Here is a 19,267-nt window from a genome sequence, read left to right as displayed (position 1 = left end):
ACAAAGTACAAGATGGGTTGAATGCTTAGAACCAGAAGGACAGAAAGGAAGACAGAGGTGTAGCTAATATTGCAGTAAATTTCTGGGGCCATGACCTTTTGCAGCAATGGAATACCCAGATTAACATTCAAGCAGCCACAGAAACTTATGTTTCTGGGGAAATATTAGAAGAAATTATAGATGATGGTTGCCAGCCATTCAGCCTGTACAAGAACACAAACAATTGATAAACTCTCAGAGGTACTAATGGCCCTGCCTTTAAAATGGTTAATTGAGACACCAATAAGGATAAACAGTGCCCTCTAGCTGAGGAAAATCTGCAGGCTGGGTTAAACAGTGCCCTGTAGCTGAGGGAAAGCTGCAGGCTTTAGAACAGCTGGTATAAGAGCAAGTAGATGCTTGACATATTGAAGAATCTATCAGCCCTTGAAATTCTTCATTTGTTGTTAAAAAGAAATCTGAAAAATCAAGAATGGTAACAGATCTTAGAGCTATCAACAAGGTTATTCAATCTATGGGCCCTCTACAATCTGAAATTCCTCTGCCTTCTTTGTTACTAAAGGGATGGCTTCTCATAGTTATTGATTTAAAGGATTGTTTCTTTACTATACATTTACAAGAAAAGGATAGAGAAAAGTTTGCTTTCATAGTGCCTACTTAATAATAATTCTCAGCCTACTAGGAGATATCATTGGACTATCCTCCCACAGGGAATGCTCAATAGTCCCACCCTGTGCCACTAATTTGTCAGACAGCCATTGGTAATAATTCATAAGCAATTTCCTATTTCTATAAATCTACCATTACATGGATGACATTTTATTATATGATTCAAATACAGATACTTTAGAAAAAATATTTGAAAAAGTAAAGAGAGCTTTGCCTAAAGAGGGATTACAAATTTCTCCTGAAAAGATTAAAAAAAAGAGAATATGTTAATTTCCTAGGTTACAGAATAGGTTTGCAGAAGATTACAACACAAAAGTCACAAATTAGGAGAGACCGGTTGTGGACTCTTAATGAATTTCAAAGATTGTTGGGAAACGTATCCAATCTATGACCGATGGTTGGAATAACACCTGACATAATAGTTCGTTTTAATAAAATTTTGGATGGTGATAATGACTTAAATAGTCCCAGAGAATTAAGAGCTGAAACAGAAAATGAATTAATAATTGTTGGGGAGAAATTACAGGAGGCACATGTGGATAGGGAGAATCCAAATATTAATTGTATTCTAGTCATATTGCCTTTCAGAATTTCTCCCGCAGAAATTTTAATGCAAAGGGATGATACTATCTTAAAATTGATCTCTTTACCACATAAACCAAGTAAAAAAATAAAAACTTAGATGAAGAAAGTCTCTGAATTAATTATAAAAGATAAAATGAGACTTTGTCAATTAACAGGTATAGACCCAGCAGACATTATAGTGCCTTTCTCTACTGATGAAAAAAAAAGTTATGGGAAGACAATGAAACCTGGCAAAGGACTTTGCTATTTTGGGGAGAAATTAATAGTAATTATCCCCAAAAATGATAGATTTGACCTTATAAAGAGAACTTTGTGGATTATTCCCCAAATTGTACATGATGTATCAATAACTGGAACCATACATTTTATGCAGATAAAAATAATCAGGGAAGGCAGGTTACAAATTAGAAGAATTAAGTAAGGTGGAACAAAGCCCTTATAATTCTGTTTAGAAGGCAGAATTATATGCTATTCTCATGTTACTAAAGGATTTTAAAGAATATCTCAACATAGTTACTCATTCACAATATGCAGAAAGAGTTGTCTTGCATACTGAAACCACTGAATTTATACCAGATGATATGGAATTGATTTTCAGTATTTATCCAGGTGCAAGACATAATCAGTTATAGGCTTTGTCCTATATACATAACACCTATCTGATCTCATACAACTTTGCCAGGTCCTCTAGCACAAGGTAATGCAGAAATTGATCAATTATTGATTGGAAGTGTGTTGCAGACCTCTGAATTTCACAAAAAATCATGTCAATAACAAAAGTTTGAAGAAAGAGTTTCCTATTACATGGCAACAAGCTAAGGAGATTATAAAGTGGTATCCTACTTGCTCTTTCTATAACCAAACACTGTTGCCTGCAGGGAGTAAATGTAAGTAATGAAATCTTGTAGATGGATGTGTTCCATTTTTCAGAATTTGGTAAATTAAAATGTGTACCACAGCATAGACACATATTCAGGGTTTCAATGGGCAACTGCCTTGAGCTCAGAAAAGGCTGATTGAGTAATCACATTTATTGGGAAGTTATGGCCATCATGAGCATTCCTACACAAATAAAGACAGATAATGGTCTGGCATATGTATCTAAGAAAATGAAGTGTAATTTTGCTTATTATTATATAAAACACATTACAGGTACACTCAATAATTCTACAGATCAGGCAGTTATAAAAATTTCAAATCATACTACAAAATAAAATGCTGACCAAACAGAAACAGATGGAAAAATACCCCCCCCCCAGAAACAGATTGCACAATGTGTTGCAGGAGGTCCTCCCACTCCTCCAGCCAATAGCCGCTGAGATACCAGCCCATTGGTGCATGGTCTCTCTCCCTTTAAAAAAGCAGCCACTTCCCTCTCCTCTCTCTCTTCACTTCCTGCTCCGCCGGCGACTAGACTCCTGGTTGCGTTGCGTAGAGGGCTGTTGCCTGGGAGAGTGATCTGTAAGTTTTTTCCCCTTTAAATAAATATCACCCTATTAATCATAATCCCAAATTGGTGTGGCATTGTTTGTGACTTACGCCTTCATTTTGGCGCCCACGTGGACAACTGCTTCCACATAAAGCCTGAGACAGCTTGGGAAGTAATTCTAGAACTAAATGACAGCATTGTGCCTGGTTTCTTGGTAGCAGCAATTTCTTAGTTCTACTCTGCTTGCCAGAGGCAAGCAAGCGCCTCATCTAAGAGAGGCTTCCTGACTCAGCTTTAGCTGCAAAGCCTGCAGCTCATTAAGAGGTCCTGCCACGAAACACTTAAATGGTGTTGATGAAAAGCTAAACACATGCTTTTCGGTTTTCAGCCGTAGCAGGAAAAAAGCTGCGCTGTTTAAAAATGCCAGCTTTCTGGGCCATCCTGCCAGGGCAAACTCTGACTGTTTGAGGCAGGAGGGCCGGCTACCGAGAGAAGACTTGAGTGTTGTCTGTTGTAGCTTGCTGGCTGGCAGGGACCTTGAAACGCCATAGAGGTGTGGCTATAAACATGGCTACAGCCAGTACCTCAGCCATGAGGCTGGAAAGCTAAGGAATGGGCTACATCTAGCCGGCAAAGCCACGGCTTTAGTCCTACTGATATTGCTTGGTACATTAAAGGCTCTTGTGGTCAGAAAAAGAGAGATATACAGTAAAGAGAGATTCAAAGACAGAGAAAATTTCTGAATGGTTTACTGTGTGTTAAAAATAAAAAAAAATATATGCAGACTAAAAGTTAAAATTCTTAAAGTAAACCTCTGTGACTTCAAGGTGTGGTAGCACATGCCTTTAATCCCAGTGCCTAAAAGGCAGAGACAAACAGATATCTGTGAGTTCAAGTAGTAGCAAACACCTTTAATCCCAATGCCTGGGAGGCAGAGACAGGCGGATCTCTGAGAGTTCAAAGACAGCCTGGTCTACAGGGTTATTCCAGGTCAAAAATATGCGCTCAAAAAGCAAAAAGTTAACCTAGGAATGTCACAGCTTAGATTCTTAAGGGCCTAGTGATTTAAAGGTGCAAATCAAAAGTGCTCCTAGATAGTAAAAAATTGCAGATTCACAATAGGACAGATTCAGACCACTAAATGAGTCACACTGTTGGATGAATGTACGTTGGCTTGGGAGAGAGAAGAAAAAGAATATAGAGAATAAAGTTAATGGTTTAAAAAGAAAAAAGTAAAAGAAAAGTCTTTAAAGAGACAGAGTACAGATAGTTATAGATATAAATAAAAATAAGCCGCGTAAAAATGGAAAATTCACAGAGAGTCTGGATTCTTTGTATTATTGTGTTTTCTTTAAAATTTTTGACTGTGAAGGAGCTAAGTACAGAGAGACATTTCATTATATGGGCTGCCCAGTGGAACCAGAACGGATATCATGAGAGTATGATTTCAAATTTTGGATCTAAGGATATGATACTTTGGAAAAGAGATTCTTCTTTTGTTTTCACAGAGGATGAGACTCTATGGATTTCTTCAATTCCGATTTGGTATGATGGACCACGTCCTCCTGAAGGGTTGCTGTGAACATCTTCAGAAAATTGCTTTGCTCAACTGCCAACTGAGATGACCCTGGCACACAGGTTATACCATGAAAGACCTAATTAACAACGCCCCCATTCAGCAGGAAGCAGTTTGGAGAGAAAAAACTGCGCCCATGTTCCCAAATATGGTTTATAAATGTTCTTTTACATTTAAAGGGGGATATGATATAGATATGAATAATTTGCATTAGTATAGATTTTGCTTTATTGATAGAGATTTATGGTCAATTTTGTTATATGTATAAATGTTTCTGATGTAACTTTTACTTGATAACTGTTTTGTTATATGTAATTTTGCTATGTTAAAGTTAAAGCCTTTTTTTGTTTAAACCGAAAAAGGGGAAATGATGGAGGAAGGTCATTGGTTAAATTAAAAGAAACTGCTTGGCTCTCATTGGTTAGGAGAGAGGTGGGAGGAGTAAACAGAACAGAATGCCGGGAGGAAGAGGAAGTGAGGTCAGACTCGACAGCTCTCCACTGGGGAGCAGATGCTTCAGAGAGAGACGCCATGCTACCTGCTCCAGGGAAGACGCACGCTATGAAGCTCCGACCCAGGATGGACTTAGGCTAGAATCTTCCCGGTAAGACCGGTGCTATATAGATGATAAGAAATGGGCTAGTCCAGGTGCGAGAGTTAGCCTAGAAGAGGCTGGGTAGAAATGAGCCAAGCGGTGTTTAAAAGAATACAGTGTCTGTGTAATTATTTTGGGTAAAGCTAGCCATGCAGGCGGCCGGGGTGTTGGGGATGCAGCCCCGCCGCCACTTCCTATTACTACAACAATACTTTATTAGCTTGGATTTTCTTAACACTAATGAGAAAGGAACATCAACTCAGTCTCATTCAGAAGAAACTGAAGGCAGGATCACCACTTCAGTCTGAGGTAGAGGTAAGAGCCAGTGGCTGACTGCTTTGCTTTCCCAAACCCTAATATCTGTTTCTGGGTTTATTATTTGTACCACATTAGGATAAAACTCATTTAAGTTATTTAATCCCAAGTGGTCACTGCTAAACTTATGCATATGTGAGCAACTTTAAATAGATTCAGTATGTTTGATATATAGTATATATATAATATGTATAACATATATTTAATATTTATACCTATATCATATGCATGTAACAATAATTAAGAACAGGGAATCCTGAATTTGGGAAGGAGTTGGGTGACACAGGAGTAGTAAGAGTGGTGAGAAATGAGGGAGAGCTAAAATGATCTAAATACAAATTTTATGTAGGAGAGTCTTAGAATAGTAAGAAATATTAAATTGTAAAATATTTTAAATAAGTCAAACTATAGCTTTAAATTTGATTATAGTTAGAATACTAGTCCTTTTGATTTGGAAAATGATACATGTCACTACTCAAGGCTAACTTCCTTAAAGAGCAATAATTCTAGGTGGTGACCCACTCTGGGTTAATGACAGCTTTCTTAGATACATGTTTGAGTGAGGCCAGGTATGCCTTGATGTTGAACTAATTAGACAGGAAGTGTGAAACAGGTAGTGTTTCCTGCTTCAGTTTCCTGAGTGTGAGATAGATTGATGGATGTATGAGAAAATGGGTAGTTAGATAGTGTGGTGGTTTGAATGAAAATAGCACCCATAAGCTCATAGGTCATGACAGAATTGGAAAGTGTGGATCCAACCCAAGATCAAGAAGTGTTCTTGTGGGACTATATTCAGCTTTGTAGAAGGTAGTATGTCACTTAGAATGAGACTGGCGTTTCCAAAGCCTAAGCTATGTCTATGGCACTGTCTCTTACTACTGCCTGATGATTCTTATGTAGAACTCTTGGTTACTTCTTCAGTACCATGTCTGCTTACATGTCACAATGCTTCATGCCTTGATTATAATAGACTAAACCTCTGAAACTGTAAGGCAGTACTCATAAAATTATTCTGTTCATAAAAGCTGTCATGGTATCTCTTCACAGCATGGAAACCCTAGCTAATACAGAAGTTTGTTCCAGGGACTGGGTTATTGCACTGATTTAACTGACAATCTTTTCATTTGCAGGAATATAGACATTGGGACTTTCAACTAGAAAAAGACTTGAATAGTTTAAGTCTGGATTAATGGGAGATACCAGTAGACACAGGGAAGACAGTGCTTCTGAGGGTAAAATGAACTGTGGGGTTCTGTCTCAGGAAGTTTCAGAGAATTATATTTGTATGTTGCCTAGAAATCATTCTTGTAATATGTTGGCAGAGAATTTAGCTGTTTTCTGCCCAAACATTTATCTGAGACTAAATTGAAGAATTAAAGGGGCTAAACTGAAGATAATGAACAAGTTTAACAGAGGAGATTTCAAAACAGTGTTGACTGTATTGTGTGGTTATTAGTGGCCAGTATTATTCAAATGATGATAGGAATGGAAAGGAGTGAGATGAGCCAGTAAAAATGTAAATTGTACATTGTGTTAATTAAAACAGGCACCAAGAATGTTAAACCACTTGAGAAAAAGTCTAATGCTATTTGGAATAATTGGAGTCATGACCTCAGAGAAACACCCCATCCAGACAAGCTTCAAACTTGTAAAAGGTATTAAAGAAAAGTAAAAGACCAGGCATGGTGGTACAATGTTTAATTAATCCCAGGACCTGGGAGCAGAGACAGGTGGATCTATGAATTCAAGGTCAATCTGATTCACAGAGAAAGTTCCGGGAAAATCAAATCTAGGCAGTGAAGGAACAGTTGAAAACAGGAGGCTGATGCACATGTAATTGAACAAAAGTGTCATATTTCAGCTGAAATAGGAAGCAGAACTTGTCAGCTTGGCCACGTGTAGGTTTTGGCTTTAGGGTTAAGGATACCAGAATGGGTTTATGAAATCTTCCTCTAAGACCAGGGATAAGTTTCAGAGACAAGATATGTGTCAGGGATGACCCTGAATGGAAAACCATAGCAGACATATGTGAAGCTATGAAGGAAAATCCTAGAATGTCTTGGCCATCCCAAGATGATAGCGAAGCTGGAGTCCTGGGATTCCTGCCAAGGAAAGCTGATAGCACAGAAGCTCAACCAGTCCAAAAGACAGAAAAACATGTTGCAGTATTAAAAGAGCGTCTGAAGATCTCTTTCACCTCAGAAGTGGAGATATAGTGTTTACAGCTTTCCCAGTTTGTTTTCAGTCTTATTTCAATCCTGTATTTTCTTACTATATTCCCTTTCTTACCTTTTGGAAGGGTATTATACTTCATGTGCTATTATATGTTTTAAGTATATGGTATATTTTTTTTTTGTTTTGATTTTACAGGGGATTAGAAAGATTGCCATGAGTCTCAGAAGAGATTTTGGATTTCAGACTTTTAAACAGTCTTGAGACTGACAGATTATGGGAATTTTCAAAAAATGGACTGAATGACTTTTGAGTTATTTTATGGCTACAAGCTTACAGGGGCAAGTGAGGGAGTGTAATGTGGTGGTTGGAATAAAAATAACACACATTGGTTCATAAGGAGTGCACTATTGGGGCTGCTTCTTTGGAGGAATTGTTTTACTGGGGTTGTGCATAGAGGCATAGTGCCAAGATCCCTGTGACAATTTCTCTTCCTACTATCTGTCATTCCAGATGTAGAATAAAGCTACCTTGCCAACACCATGTCTGCTTGCATGCTACCATGATTCCCAGCACAAACATAATGAACTAAACCTTTGAAAAGCAAGCTGGTCCTAATTAAATGTGGTTAAGAGTTACTATGGTCATGGTGTCACTTCACAGAAATAAAACTTTAATTGAGACATAGAGAGATAGTGGTTACATAGATGGTAGATAGATAGATAGATAGATAGATAGATAGATAGATAGATAGATAGATAGATAGATAGATGGATGATATAGATGATAGGTAAATAATCAAAAAGACAGATAGATGAATATATAAAATGTTATTTTACCAATTGTCTGTTATGTATCTTAACCTGATTTTATAAATAGGTTATTGTCTCTGTTACTTTTCTATTTCTGAGCTAAAAGAACAAGTACAAACTGGCTTACAAAGAAAGCACTTAATATGATCCATATATTCAGAGACGTCGAGTCTCTGGTGGCATACAGTAATTAGAGCTGAGAGCTCACAGCTTGGTTCATAACCACTGGCAGAGAGAGAGAGAGAAAACTGAATGCCACACAGGTCTTTTGAAACCTAAAAGTTTAACCACCATGGTACTTTTCCTAGAAAGCAACAACTCCCTATCTTTCTAAATTACAGCTCAAAGGCACAGAAAATATATTCAAAAAATCATAAAATAAAACTTTCCCAACATAAAAGAACGATATCCTTATGAAGGTACAAGAAGCTTACATAGCACCAAATAGACTAGATTAAAAAAGCCTTATCACCATATAATAATTAAAGTGCAGTACATGCAGAATAAAGAATGAATATTAAGAGCTTCCAAGGAAAATCACCAAGTAAATCAAAGTAGACCTATCAGAATTACATCTGTCTTCTCAATGGAAAACATTAAAGCCTGGGCAGATGTGGTGCAGATACTAAGAGGTCACAGATGCACAGACTACTATACCCAGCTAATCTTTTAATCACCATCAAAGGAAGAAACAAGATATTCCAAGACAAAATTAAATTTAAATAATACCTTTCCATAAATCCAGATCTACAGAAAGTACTAGAAGGAAAACTTCAACCCAAGGAAGCTCACTGCACACACAAAAACAAGGAAACAGATAACTTCACAGCAATAAAGCACTAAGAAGGGAAACTCACACACTACCGCTGAAAAACAACAGAAACTATCAATCACTGGTCATTCATATATCTTACTATCAGTGGACTCAATTCACCTAAAAAAAGAGACACAGGCTAAGAGAGTGAATATGAAAGCAGGATCCAGTCTTCTGTTGTACACAAGAAACACACCTCAACCTCAAAGCCAGATATCACCTCAGAGTAAAGGGTTGGGAAAAGATTTTCCGATCAAAAGGACCTAAAAAACAAGCAGGTGTAGCTATCCTAATATCTAACAAATTAGACTTCAAACTAAAATCATTCAAAAGTGACAGAGAAGGACACTTTATACTCACAACAGGACTAATCAATCATGATAAAGTTCAATCCTGAATATCTATGTACCAAATACAAGAGTACCCATACTGTGGGAACATATTCTGCTCCTTCAGCCAATAGCCTTTAAGATACCCACCCATTTGGGCTTGGTCTCTTATACTATAAAAGCAGCAGTAACCATGTGCCTGCTCTCTTGCTTCCAGCTCCCAGTTCTGGCTGCTAAACTCTGTTCCTGTTTGGGTAGAGAACTGTTGCCTAAAACAGTGATCTGAGGTTTTCCCAGTAAATAAATAACCCTTTTATTCTTCATAATTCTGAACTGGAGTGGGATTGTTTTGTGACTTATGCCATCATTTGGCACCCGAACATTTGGTTTTAGAGCTGCCCCCCCCCCCCCCCCCCCCCGCTCTGCTACCCACTACCATCTTGGAGTGTGCCTGACTAGGTGTGAGCCCTCCCTCAGCTGGCCACGGCCTATGCATGGAGTAATCAGTTCATTTGAATATAGAATTCTCACCAAGCAGCAGCTTTTATTGCTGCAGATCTGCTGTGGTTCTTTATATCATCTCATTACTTGCCTCAGAGCAGCTTCCAGTCCCCACATGTTAACTCCAGTGTCTGTGTCAAACCACATGCACACTGAATGGAAATTCAGATGGGATATGGGCTTTCTTTTTTTTTTTAAATTTATTTATTAAGAATTTCTGCCTCCTCCCCGCCACCGCCTCCCATTTCCCTCCCCCTCCCCCGAACAAGTCCCCGTCCCTCATCCGCTCGAAGAGCAATCAGGGTTCCCTGACCTGTGGGAAGTCCAAGGACCGCCCACCTCTATCCAGGTCTAGTAAGGTAAGCATCCAAACTGCCTAGGCTTCCACAAAGCCAGTACGTGCAGTAGGATCAAAAACCCACTGCCATTGTTCTTGAGTTCTCAGTATTCCTCATTTTCCGCTATGCTCAGCTAGTCCGGATTTATCCCATGCTTTTTCAGACCCAGGCCATCTGGCCTTGGTGAGTTCCCGATAGAACATCCCCATTGTCTCAGTGTGTGGCAGTAAAAAACAAGGACTTCTTGAATTTTGCATACAAATGGATGGAAATAGAAAACACTATCCTGAGTGAGGTAAGCCAGACCCAAAAAGAGGAACATGGGATGTACTCACTCATATTTGGTTTCTAGCCATGAATAAAGGACATTGAGCTTATAATTCATGTTCCTAGAGAAGCTAAATAAGAAGGTGAATCCAAAGACAAACACATAGGCATCCTCCGAATATTAACCTTCATCAGGTGATGAAAGGAGACAAAGACAGAGACCCACGTTGGAGCACCGGACAGAAATCTCAAGGTCCAAATCAGGAGCAGAAGGAGAGGGAGCATGAGCAAGGAACTCAGGACCGCGAGGGGTGCACCCACACACTGAGACAATGGGGATATGGGCTTTCCTGGGTACCTGCTGTTATCTTGTTATCCCTGTTCTCCTATGGCTGCCGACCAATCAGGGCCCACTGTGGTATGCACACTTTGTGATTTCTAATAATAATTATATTTTTGGTTTAAGCGTATCTTTCAGCATTTCACACTAAAATCAGATTTATAACAGTCACTTGACTCCAGGTGTGTCGCTAGGCCCAGCTGGGTTAGTTTTGTAGGTGGCATGTGACACCTACTGGCAGGAAATGGTTATTGCACCTAATCCAGCTAATTGAACCACAGGTAAGACTTAATATCCTAAATATAGAATAGTATGCTAATTTATTTTTATGCATACTCATATTAGCATTTCAGTTGTATTATATATTTTTTATTATTGAAAAAAATTTCCTTTTCCTCCCTGCCTCCCATTTCCCTCCCCCTCCCCCAACTCCTGTCCTTCTCCTTTCACTCCTCTCCCCTTCCCCCCACTCCTTTCCTCCTCCCTCTCCACAGTCCGAAGAGCAGTCAGGGTTCCCTGCCCTGTGGGCAGTCCAAGGTCCTCCCCCTCCATCCATGTCTAGGAAGGTGAGCATCCAAACTGGCTAGGCGCCCACAAAGCCAGTTCATGCAGTAGGATCAAAACCCAGTGCCATTGTCCTTGGCTTCTCATCAGCCCTCATTGTCTGCCATGTTCAGAGAGTCTCGTTTTATCCCATGCTTTTTTAGTCCCGTTCCTGCTGGCCTTGGTGAGCTGAACCAAACTGAAGTCTGATTGTACCAGACTTTCTTTTGGATCGTCAACCTGTGCTCAACTCATGACACTAAGAGTTACTGTTTATGAATTCTCAACCCTAGTTTAGTTCTTATTTTAAACTGCTTCTCTGTATCTACATTTTTGCATTGAGTCTATTTACTTTTCTTTCCCTCTTTTTTATTTCTTCTTTCCTTTCTTTCTTTCTATTTCACTGATTCTATTGTCTGACTGGTGGCTGACTGGTTTCTGCCCAGGGTATTTCCCTCTTTCTCCTTCATTCACTCCTCCTTTGTTCAAGCCTACTTTTTCCATTTATTCTCTCTGTCTTCCTGTCCCATCTATCTATCTCCTTCCTATGCATGGCCATAGCTTTTTATTAAACTAAACAGGTGCCTTAGGCAAACTAGGTGAAAAATGCTGTAAAACTTTACATAAGTAAACAAATGCAGCACAAACAAATGTAACATACTTTAGATGTCCCGCGCTACCGTCTTGCCAGCAAGAATGACGCGGCACACTCAGGATCCTTCTGCAGAAAAGCTTTAATGCATCTTGAGAGGGAGAGCATAAGCTTACAGAGCGGAGACCCCAGGGGAAGAAAACCCAGCCCTTAAATAGGTTAATGGTCCTCGCCTAGGACGTGTCATTCCCTGACTGGCTGCAGCTCGTCAGCCCTTATGACGCCGCGGGAGAGGCAGAGAGCTAGGGATGGAAATTTACCACACACATGCGCGCTAACTTACTTATGGGTTTGGCGCTAACGGATGCAGGCACCATCCTGTAATGGAGTATCATCTCCCCCTTTTTATTATTATAAGCGACTAGGCATCCCCAAATCCATGAGGGTAGAGACAGTGGTTGTACTTCCCAGGCACAGAACATGTAAGACGTGTACTAAAACTATCTCTAGATTCAACTGAACCCGGGATGCTTTTGACCTGTCCTCTGCTGTTTTTCTGGGAAAGGGAAAGTAAGGCAGGAAACCCTTATGCAGGACAACATGTCTCTCAGAGAGGGTACCATAACGGCTCTCTGTGTGGTGCTCTCAGCTCAACACCCCTCCTGGGGGCCAAACCGAACACTCTACCCTGTGCAATGAACCTAAGTTCCGGGTGTGCAAGAGCTATTCAGCCAGCGGCCTATTGCTTGAGCATAGTTAGCCAGATATCAGTGGAAGCCCCTTGTTCTAGGGTGACCAGGGCCTGTGTGATAACCACCTTGTCTCTCTAGTTTTGGGTTCTGAGCCTACAGACCAGCCAGAGGAGAAACACTATTTCACAGCAAATGACCATACCAAACAGTCCCACCCCCACCCACTCCTTGAAGTAAGAAACAGCAGAGGAAATCCAGGACGACAGCCCTTCCGTGAAGGACAGGTCAAGACGGGTAGAGTTGATCTGGACGATGACGGCCCTCAATTCGCGAAGCGTCCATTCAAACTCAAAGGTCCAGTTCTATAAAATGAACTGTGAAAGGCTTTTAGACAAATTAGCTGCTTTAGTAAAATTTTCATATAATGGACCACAAGCATCTGCGGAAAACGCTCTTTTATTGGTTTGAGAGCCTCCTGTACATATAGTTGGCACATAGTAGGGCTATTGGCCATACTCTGGGGCAAAATCTTCCATTGAAATCGCTTATCAGGCTCCATTTTCATTATCAGATGTCTCTAGTGAGGGGAGGATTCTGCCCTTCATATCTCTCACCGAGCGACATAGCTCAGCCTTTGCCACAACGGGAACAAAGAGTAGGGGGAGCCCTCTCTGTTGACTTGCAGTCCTTTTTTAGGTGTCCTGGCTTTCCACATTTAAAACAGACTCTTTTACCAGGCCCCTTAAAGGGGCACTTCTGAGATTGTAAAATAGCAACGGCCAGTCCTGCATTGGTAAGAGGTCCTCCAAGTTCCCTACAAACTCTAAGCCAATCTTGTAGCCCTTTATTTTTTCTAGGGGCTATAGCCGCGCGACATTCTTGGGTGGCCTGCTCAAAAATAAGTTGCTCAATAAGAGGCACGGCTGTTTCAGGGTTGCCAAAAATGCGCCCTGCCGCCTCTGTCATTCGTGCCACAAAATCTGAAAAAGGCTCCTGGGTTCCTTGAATAATCTTAGTGAGTTGGTTATTTACTTCTCCTTTTCTGGAAAGTGCTTTCCACGCCCTAATGGCTGTATCAGCAATTTGCCGATATGCACCCCAATGATAATCTGTTTGATTGGCGGCAAATCGACCTTGGCCAGTCAAGAGATTGAACTTTCATTGTTGCTGTTCTGGAGTCAAGGCCATAGCATTAGCCCTGGCCTGCTCCTGAGCTGCCTCATGCCAAAGGGCTTTCCATTCCAAATATTGGCCCATGCTGACAAGTGATGCCTTTGTAACCATCTGCCAGTCAGCTGGGGTCATGGCAGTCATAGCCAGCCTATCCAATTGAGCTAGAGTGAAATTAGCTGTTACTCCATATTTTCGGACTGACTCTGCCAATTCTTTTATCTGATTGTACTCTACAGGTGCGTGCACCTGTCCTCCCTTTGCTCCTTCAAAGACAGGGTAGGCGAGGCGTAGCTTTCTCTTTACCTTTTCTGGGAGGAAGGAGAAGGCCTTCGGATGTACCTCATAAGGAGGGGGCACCGAAGGGGCCACCGGCAAGGGGGCCACATAGAGCTGCTGTTTTTTGACCTCTTTGTTACTCTGGGGATAATCATCAGGATGATATCTCTCCTCCTCTTACCTAGCCACTTCCTCCTTTAAGGCAGCTTCTTCCTCCTGATCTAAACCTTCATCTTCTGAACTTTCAGAGTTGTCAGAATTATTAGTAGAACTATCAATATTTAAAGCCTCAAGTTCCCGTAAAGGGTAGACATTAGTATTAGTATTCCTTTTTTTTCCTCTTTATTACAGGTGTGGGACCTTTAGGGTCCAATGCAGACACCCCCTTGTCCTTAGACATACGGGGGGGGGCTATTTTTCTTAACTGGGACTGTTTTTTTTTGGGGGGCGCGCCCAACCTCTCACTACGCTCAGTTTCTGACATGCTATCCTGAACTTCTTCTAAGACACCTCGCCTTCAGCTACGACCGCCTGACAGGCTTCATCCTCCAAACAGTTCTTAACAAGTTTCCAGATGGCCTTGGTCCCTTGTCTTAGGTCTCCTTCGACTAGTTTTTTATCAAGGTCTCTACCCAATTTATTCCATGAGGCATGAGTCAAAGATCCGGAGCAGATGTACCAAGGAGCTACCCGATCGATTTCCTTAACAAAATTTTTCAGTGTCCAATGAGCGATCTTTATATCTCTTTGTTTCAGCACCGACTCTAAGGTCGTAATGACAGATTGTGAGGAGCCCACGACGGCGAGCAGGCACCTGTGGCTTATCTACGTCCGCCTTACAAGTGCGAAGAAAACAAAAGTACAGTCCGTGCGGGGCTCTTTTATCTACAAGAGGCTGAAGCGCGCACCAAGGTACTGCCGCTTATCTACGTCGGACTTAACGCACCTAGCACTTATAACGGTTGAAGCAAAGCATTCCCAAAATAAGGATCAAAAGTGCTCCCAGAATAATCATCAAGGCTTCCACGCTACCCTCCCAAGGCGGTGAAAGGTCCAATCTGAAATCCAGAAAAGACATACCTCTCTGAGCGTACCTACCTGCAGTTCTGAATCCTCCTTGAATCCAAGGGGTCTCCGGCGGTGCTGACGATGTTGGGTTCCCGGGTTTTTGGCACCAGATGTCCTGCGCTAACGTCTTGCCAGCAAGAACGATGTGGCACACTCAGGATCCTTCTGCAGAAAAGCTTTAATGCATCTTGAGAGGGAGAGCATAAGCTTACAGAGCGGAGACCCCAGGGGAAGAAAACCCAGCCCTTAAATAGGTTAATGGTCCTCGCCTAGGACGTGTCATTCCCTGACTGGCTGCAGCTCGTCAGCCCTTATGACACCACGGGAGAGGCAGAGAGCTAGGGATGGAAATTTACCACGCACATGCGCGCTAACTTACTTATCGGTTTGGTGCTAACGGATGCAGGCGCCATCCTGTAATGGAGTATGTGGGGGTGGCTCCCCACATTTAGACAAAGCAATATTCCACAGCATAAACAAATATGACTCATCTTTACCTAGTTAATGTAATATTGCACAACATTTCTCCCATTTTGTCTAAATAAAAAGGGGTCTTAACTTGAAAATAGTAAAAATGTATGCAATAAAACAAGCTATCAAGTAAGTGTTACATTCAAAATATCCAGTCAATTTGTATTTTCAAGTTCAGAGAAAATACTGCATTATTTACCTTGTATTGGTGAATCCAAAGTAATGTATTTAATTTCTGTTCTATCATAATTAAGGAAAATTATAGTTATAACTAGTCCTCAACTCCATGAAAGACCCCAAAAATGATATAATATTACCTGAATAAATAGGAAGTGCTATGCAAGTCAGTTTCAAAAGTCTAGAAATGACAATCATCTGGCTGCCTGGACACTTACTCCATGTTCCTCTGAAATAGACATCTGTCTCTGGCCTACAGTCCAAGATCATCTGGTAGATTTTCTATGAAACAGGAATTTTGAAGGATTTACCACCTTGATTTGATAAAGTTGTCAGTTGCTTTCCTCTGTGCCTTCAGAATGTCTGGTAGACTGTAACACCCAATTCTGTGTGCAAGGGCCTGGAGATTGAAAGAACACACAAAGAGACCTGGGTCATTCGTAAGGAGATCAGCCGAATGCCCTTTATTCAACCTTGGGGAAATCCTTACGTACTTAGCTGCTGCACAAGGATTTCCACCCAGGCAGGTGGGAAATTACCATCAACAATGCCCTACAGCTAATCACCAGGCGGGGCAGGGGGAGCACAGGAACAAACAGAAGGCTTTAGTTAGCTGACCAGAAACTGTCCTCAAGATGAACCCCAGGAACAAGGGTAGACCCGGGCCTTACAGTAGACTTTTCTATAAAGCAGAAATTTTGAAAGACTGCCCACTTTATGTTGGCAAGTTTCAGGAGACTTTTTCTTTTGTGTCCTACTTGCTAAGTTTGGATGGTATGCTGTTAGCACTCGAGGCAAGAGCAATTTCTTCCCCAAATTACTAGTTCGCCATAAGGAAACCAAGCTCAAGTGGAGGTTCTTTGATGCCCACCATTCCTTTATGAAGTACATTGGTGTTGCCAGCAGTGTCTCATTCTCACAAAAAGTCCTACGTTGACAAAACATTTTAAATGCCATATTCTATAGGTATTGGAAGTATTTGAGGGCCATAAATCTACCTAAAATGTATCTCCATAAAAATTTGAAAACATACCTAACATGAATATAAGGTTGATTGTTATAGATGACTAACTACTGAACCGTGTTTCTTAATTTACTTGAATGGTTTACAATAATAACTTCCTTTCTCTAGTGCAATGACTTTTATCATTTGTATTTTGTTAGAAAGACATCATCTTTTTAATGTTATTTTTATTTATTCTATTTGCATTTTACATCATGTACTTTGATCCTATTCATTTCCCCACCACCTTGTATTATCTCTCTGCCTCTGTACCTCTCCAAATAAAACAAAAGTTAAAAGAAAAAGGAAAAACCAGAGAGAAAACCCAACAAACTTTCTTTAAGGAGGGAAAAATTATCATGGAAGCTCTAGTGGGACACAGTGAGTCACAGAGAAACCCCTTTGTATATTTATCTTTTGGTGAAAGTGTTCATTCCAAGAGTCATTGGTCTAGTAGGAGTGCTTTGGATTCTACTGTACTTTTGATTCTGGACCATCACTGGGACTTTTCTTAGATATCCTGTTGTTGTCCAGTGTTTTGGAGATCCTGAAGCTTTGGGTCTGTGAGTAAGGTCCCTTCACATCTTCCAATAGATCAAAGATGATGTAGATATTGGAAATTTTATGGGCCACAGGGAGGGGCAACTCTCCCCTGCCCATGTTGCCACAAGAGAGATGAGTAATGGGACAGTTCTGCCACGCTCACAACTTCAGGCCTGGCTTACCTATACATCTGCTAACATAGTTGGCTCTCAGGTGCTATCTTTCTGAGGTACAGGGCCTGTTCTCCTGAGTGCTGCAGCTGGTGGAGTCAGGAACAACTATCTCACTCTTATGACCACAGAGAGAGCTCTCCCACCTGCCTGAGGTATTGATAAGCATGGAGGAAGTGCTTCTCTTCCCAGGCCATGCTGTCCTATGGCAGATGAGAGGCCGATCTAGATCTCCCATTCTCTCTACTTCAGACCTGGCTTACACACACCTCCACAACAGGTTTGCTTCTTTTGTTTTACTCAGGAAGGTTTCAGAGTCTGCTCTTCTGAGTATTGTAGCTGGTCACAGGCATGGACAGCTCTCCTACTCTTGTGGCAAGGGCCAGTTTTTCTCATCTGTCTTGGGCATTGATGGGTGGGAGGTAAAGGACATTGTTATCCTGCCTATGCTACCACAAAACAGATGAATAACGGTAACAGCTCTCCCATGCTCACCTCCTTGTTTCTGGCTCACCCATTTTTGCATCAACAGACTTGGCTCTATTATGTTGCACAGGAGTTATACAGGGTTAGATTTCTGAGCGTTACAGCTTGTGGGGTCAGGGATACATCTCCCACTCTTGTTACCACAGATCAACTCTCCCACCTTCCTTAGGCATTGATAAATAGGAAATAATATTAGCTTTTAAGGATTACCTTACATTTCTATAAGAACTGCAGAGGTACAATAATTCAAACAAGAGTATAAATATATATACAGTCTTTTGTAACAAAAATAAGAATAAATATGTATAATACACAAAAATAATTTAAACAAGAGTAAAGACATATAGGTTGTATTAAAATAAAAATAACTTCATTTGTATTAATATACAAAAACCCCTAAAATGTTCAGAGTTCAGTTTTATCCCATGCTTATTCAGTCCCAGTCCAGATGGCCTTGGTGAGCTCCCAATAGATCAGCCCCACTGTCACAGAGAGTTCGATACTACTGCATGAACTAGCTTTGTGGGAGCCTAGCCTGTTTGGATGCTCACCTTCCTGGACCTGGATGGAGGGGGGAGGACCTTGGACTTCCCACAGGGCAGGGAATCCGGACTGTTCTTCAGAGGGAGGGGGAATGGAGTGGGGGAAGGGGAGAGGAGTGAGGAGAGTGGGAGAGGAATGGGGAGAGGGGGAAAGGATAGGGGGAAGTGGGAGGGAAATGGGAGGCAGGGAGGAGGCAGAAAGTTTTTCAACAAAAAATTTTTTAAAAAATCCCTAAAATGAATAGAAACATATATACAAAATGTTATAACAAAACAACCTTAAGGTTGAATCAATGTACAAAATTCATACCAACTTAAAATATTTCTTATTAATAATTGCTTTTCTTCTAAAGGTAGATTTTCTAATCTACTTTTATCCTATCTTCCCGTATCTCCCTCTTTTCTTTTCAGAAAGAGATACTTGAACCAAACCCCATACTCATCTTCCACCTTCATCATGACCAGTATCCATTTACAAGCAAACACCCTAAATGATGACAAACATCCATAACTCTCTGATTGATTAAAACCACCATCTTGAAATGTGGGTGTTGTGTTCTCTAAACTGCTTTCCATTGCTTATGGTCAGTGCCATCTTCAGAGAACCTGATAAAATTGAGATAACGGTCAACTCCTGGAAAAACTAGGCATGATATTTGTTGTCCAATCTCTTTGAAATGGGAAAGTTCAAGGCTTATCTGAATTCCTGAATAAAATGTCTGTGAGGGGGGCTGGAGAGATGGCTCAGTGGTTAAGAGCATTGCCTGCTCTTCCAAAGGTCCTGAATTC

The 19,267-nt window shown here is 40.9% G+C and overlaps 1 pseudogene; it reads right to left on the bottom strand.

Annotated features, from left to right (window-relative positions):
- Window positions 1-13,117: 13,117 nt before the first annotated feature.
- LOC142855879 (endogenous retrovirus group K member 10 Gag polyprotein-like) lies at window positions 13,118-17,397 on the bottom strand (annotated as a pseudogene).
- Window positions 17,398-19,267: the final 1,870 nt, after the last annotated feature.

The sequence above is a fragment of the Microtus pennsylvanicus genome, chromosome 1 (genome assembly GCF_037038515.1).
Source record: "Microtus pennsylvanicus isolate mMicPen1 chromosome 1, mMicPen1.hap1, whole genome shotgun sequence".
Lineage (NCBI taxonomy): Eukaryota > Metazoa > Chordata > Mammalia > Rodentia > Cricetidae > Microtus > Microtus pennsylvanicus.
This window is presented reverse-complemented; position numbering and strand designations above follow the sequence as displayed.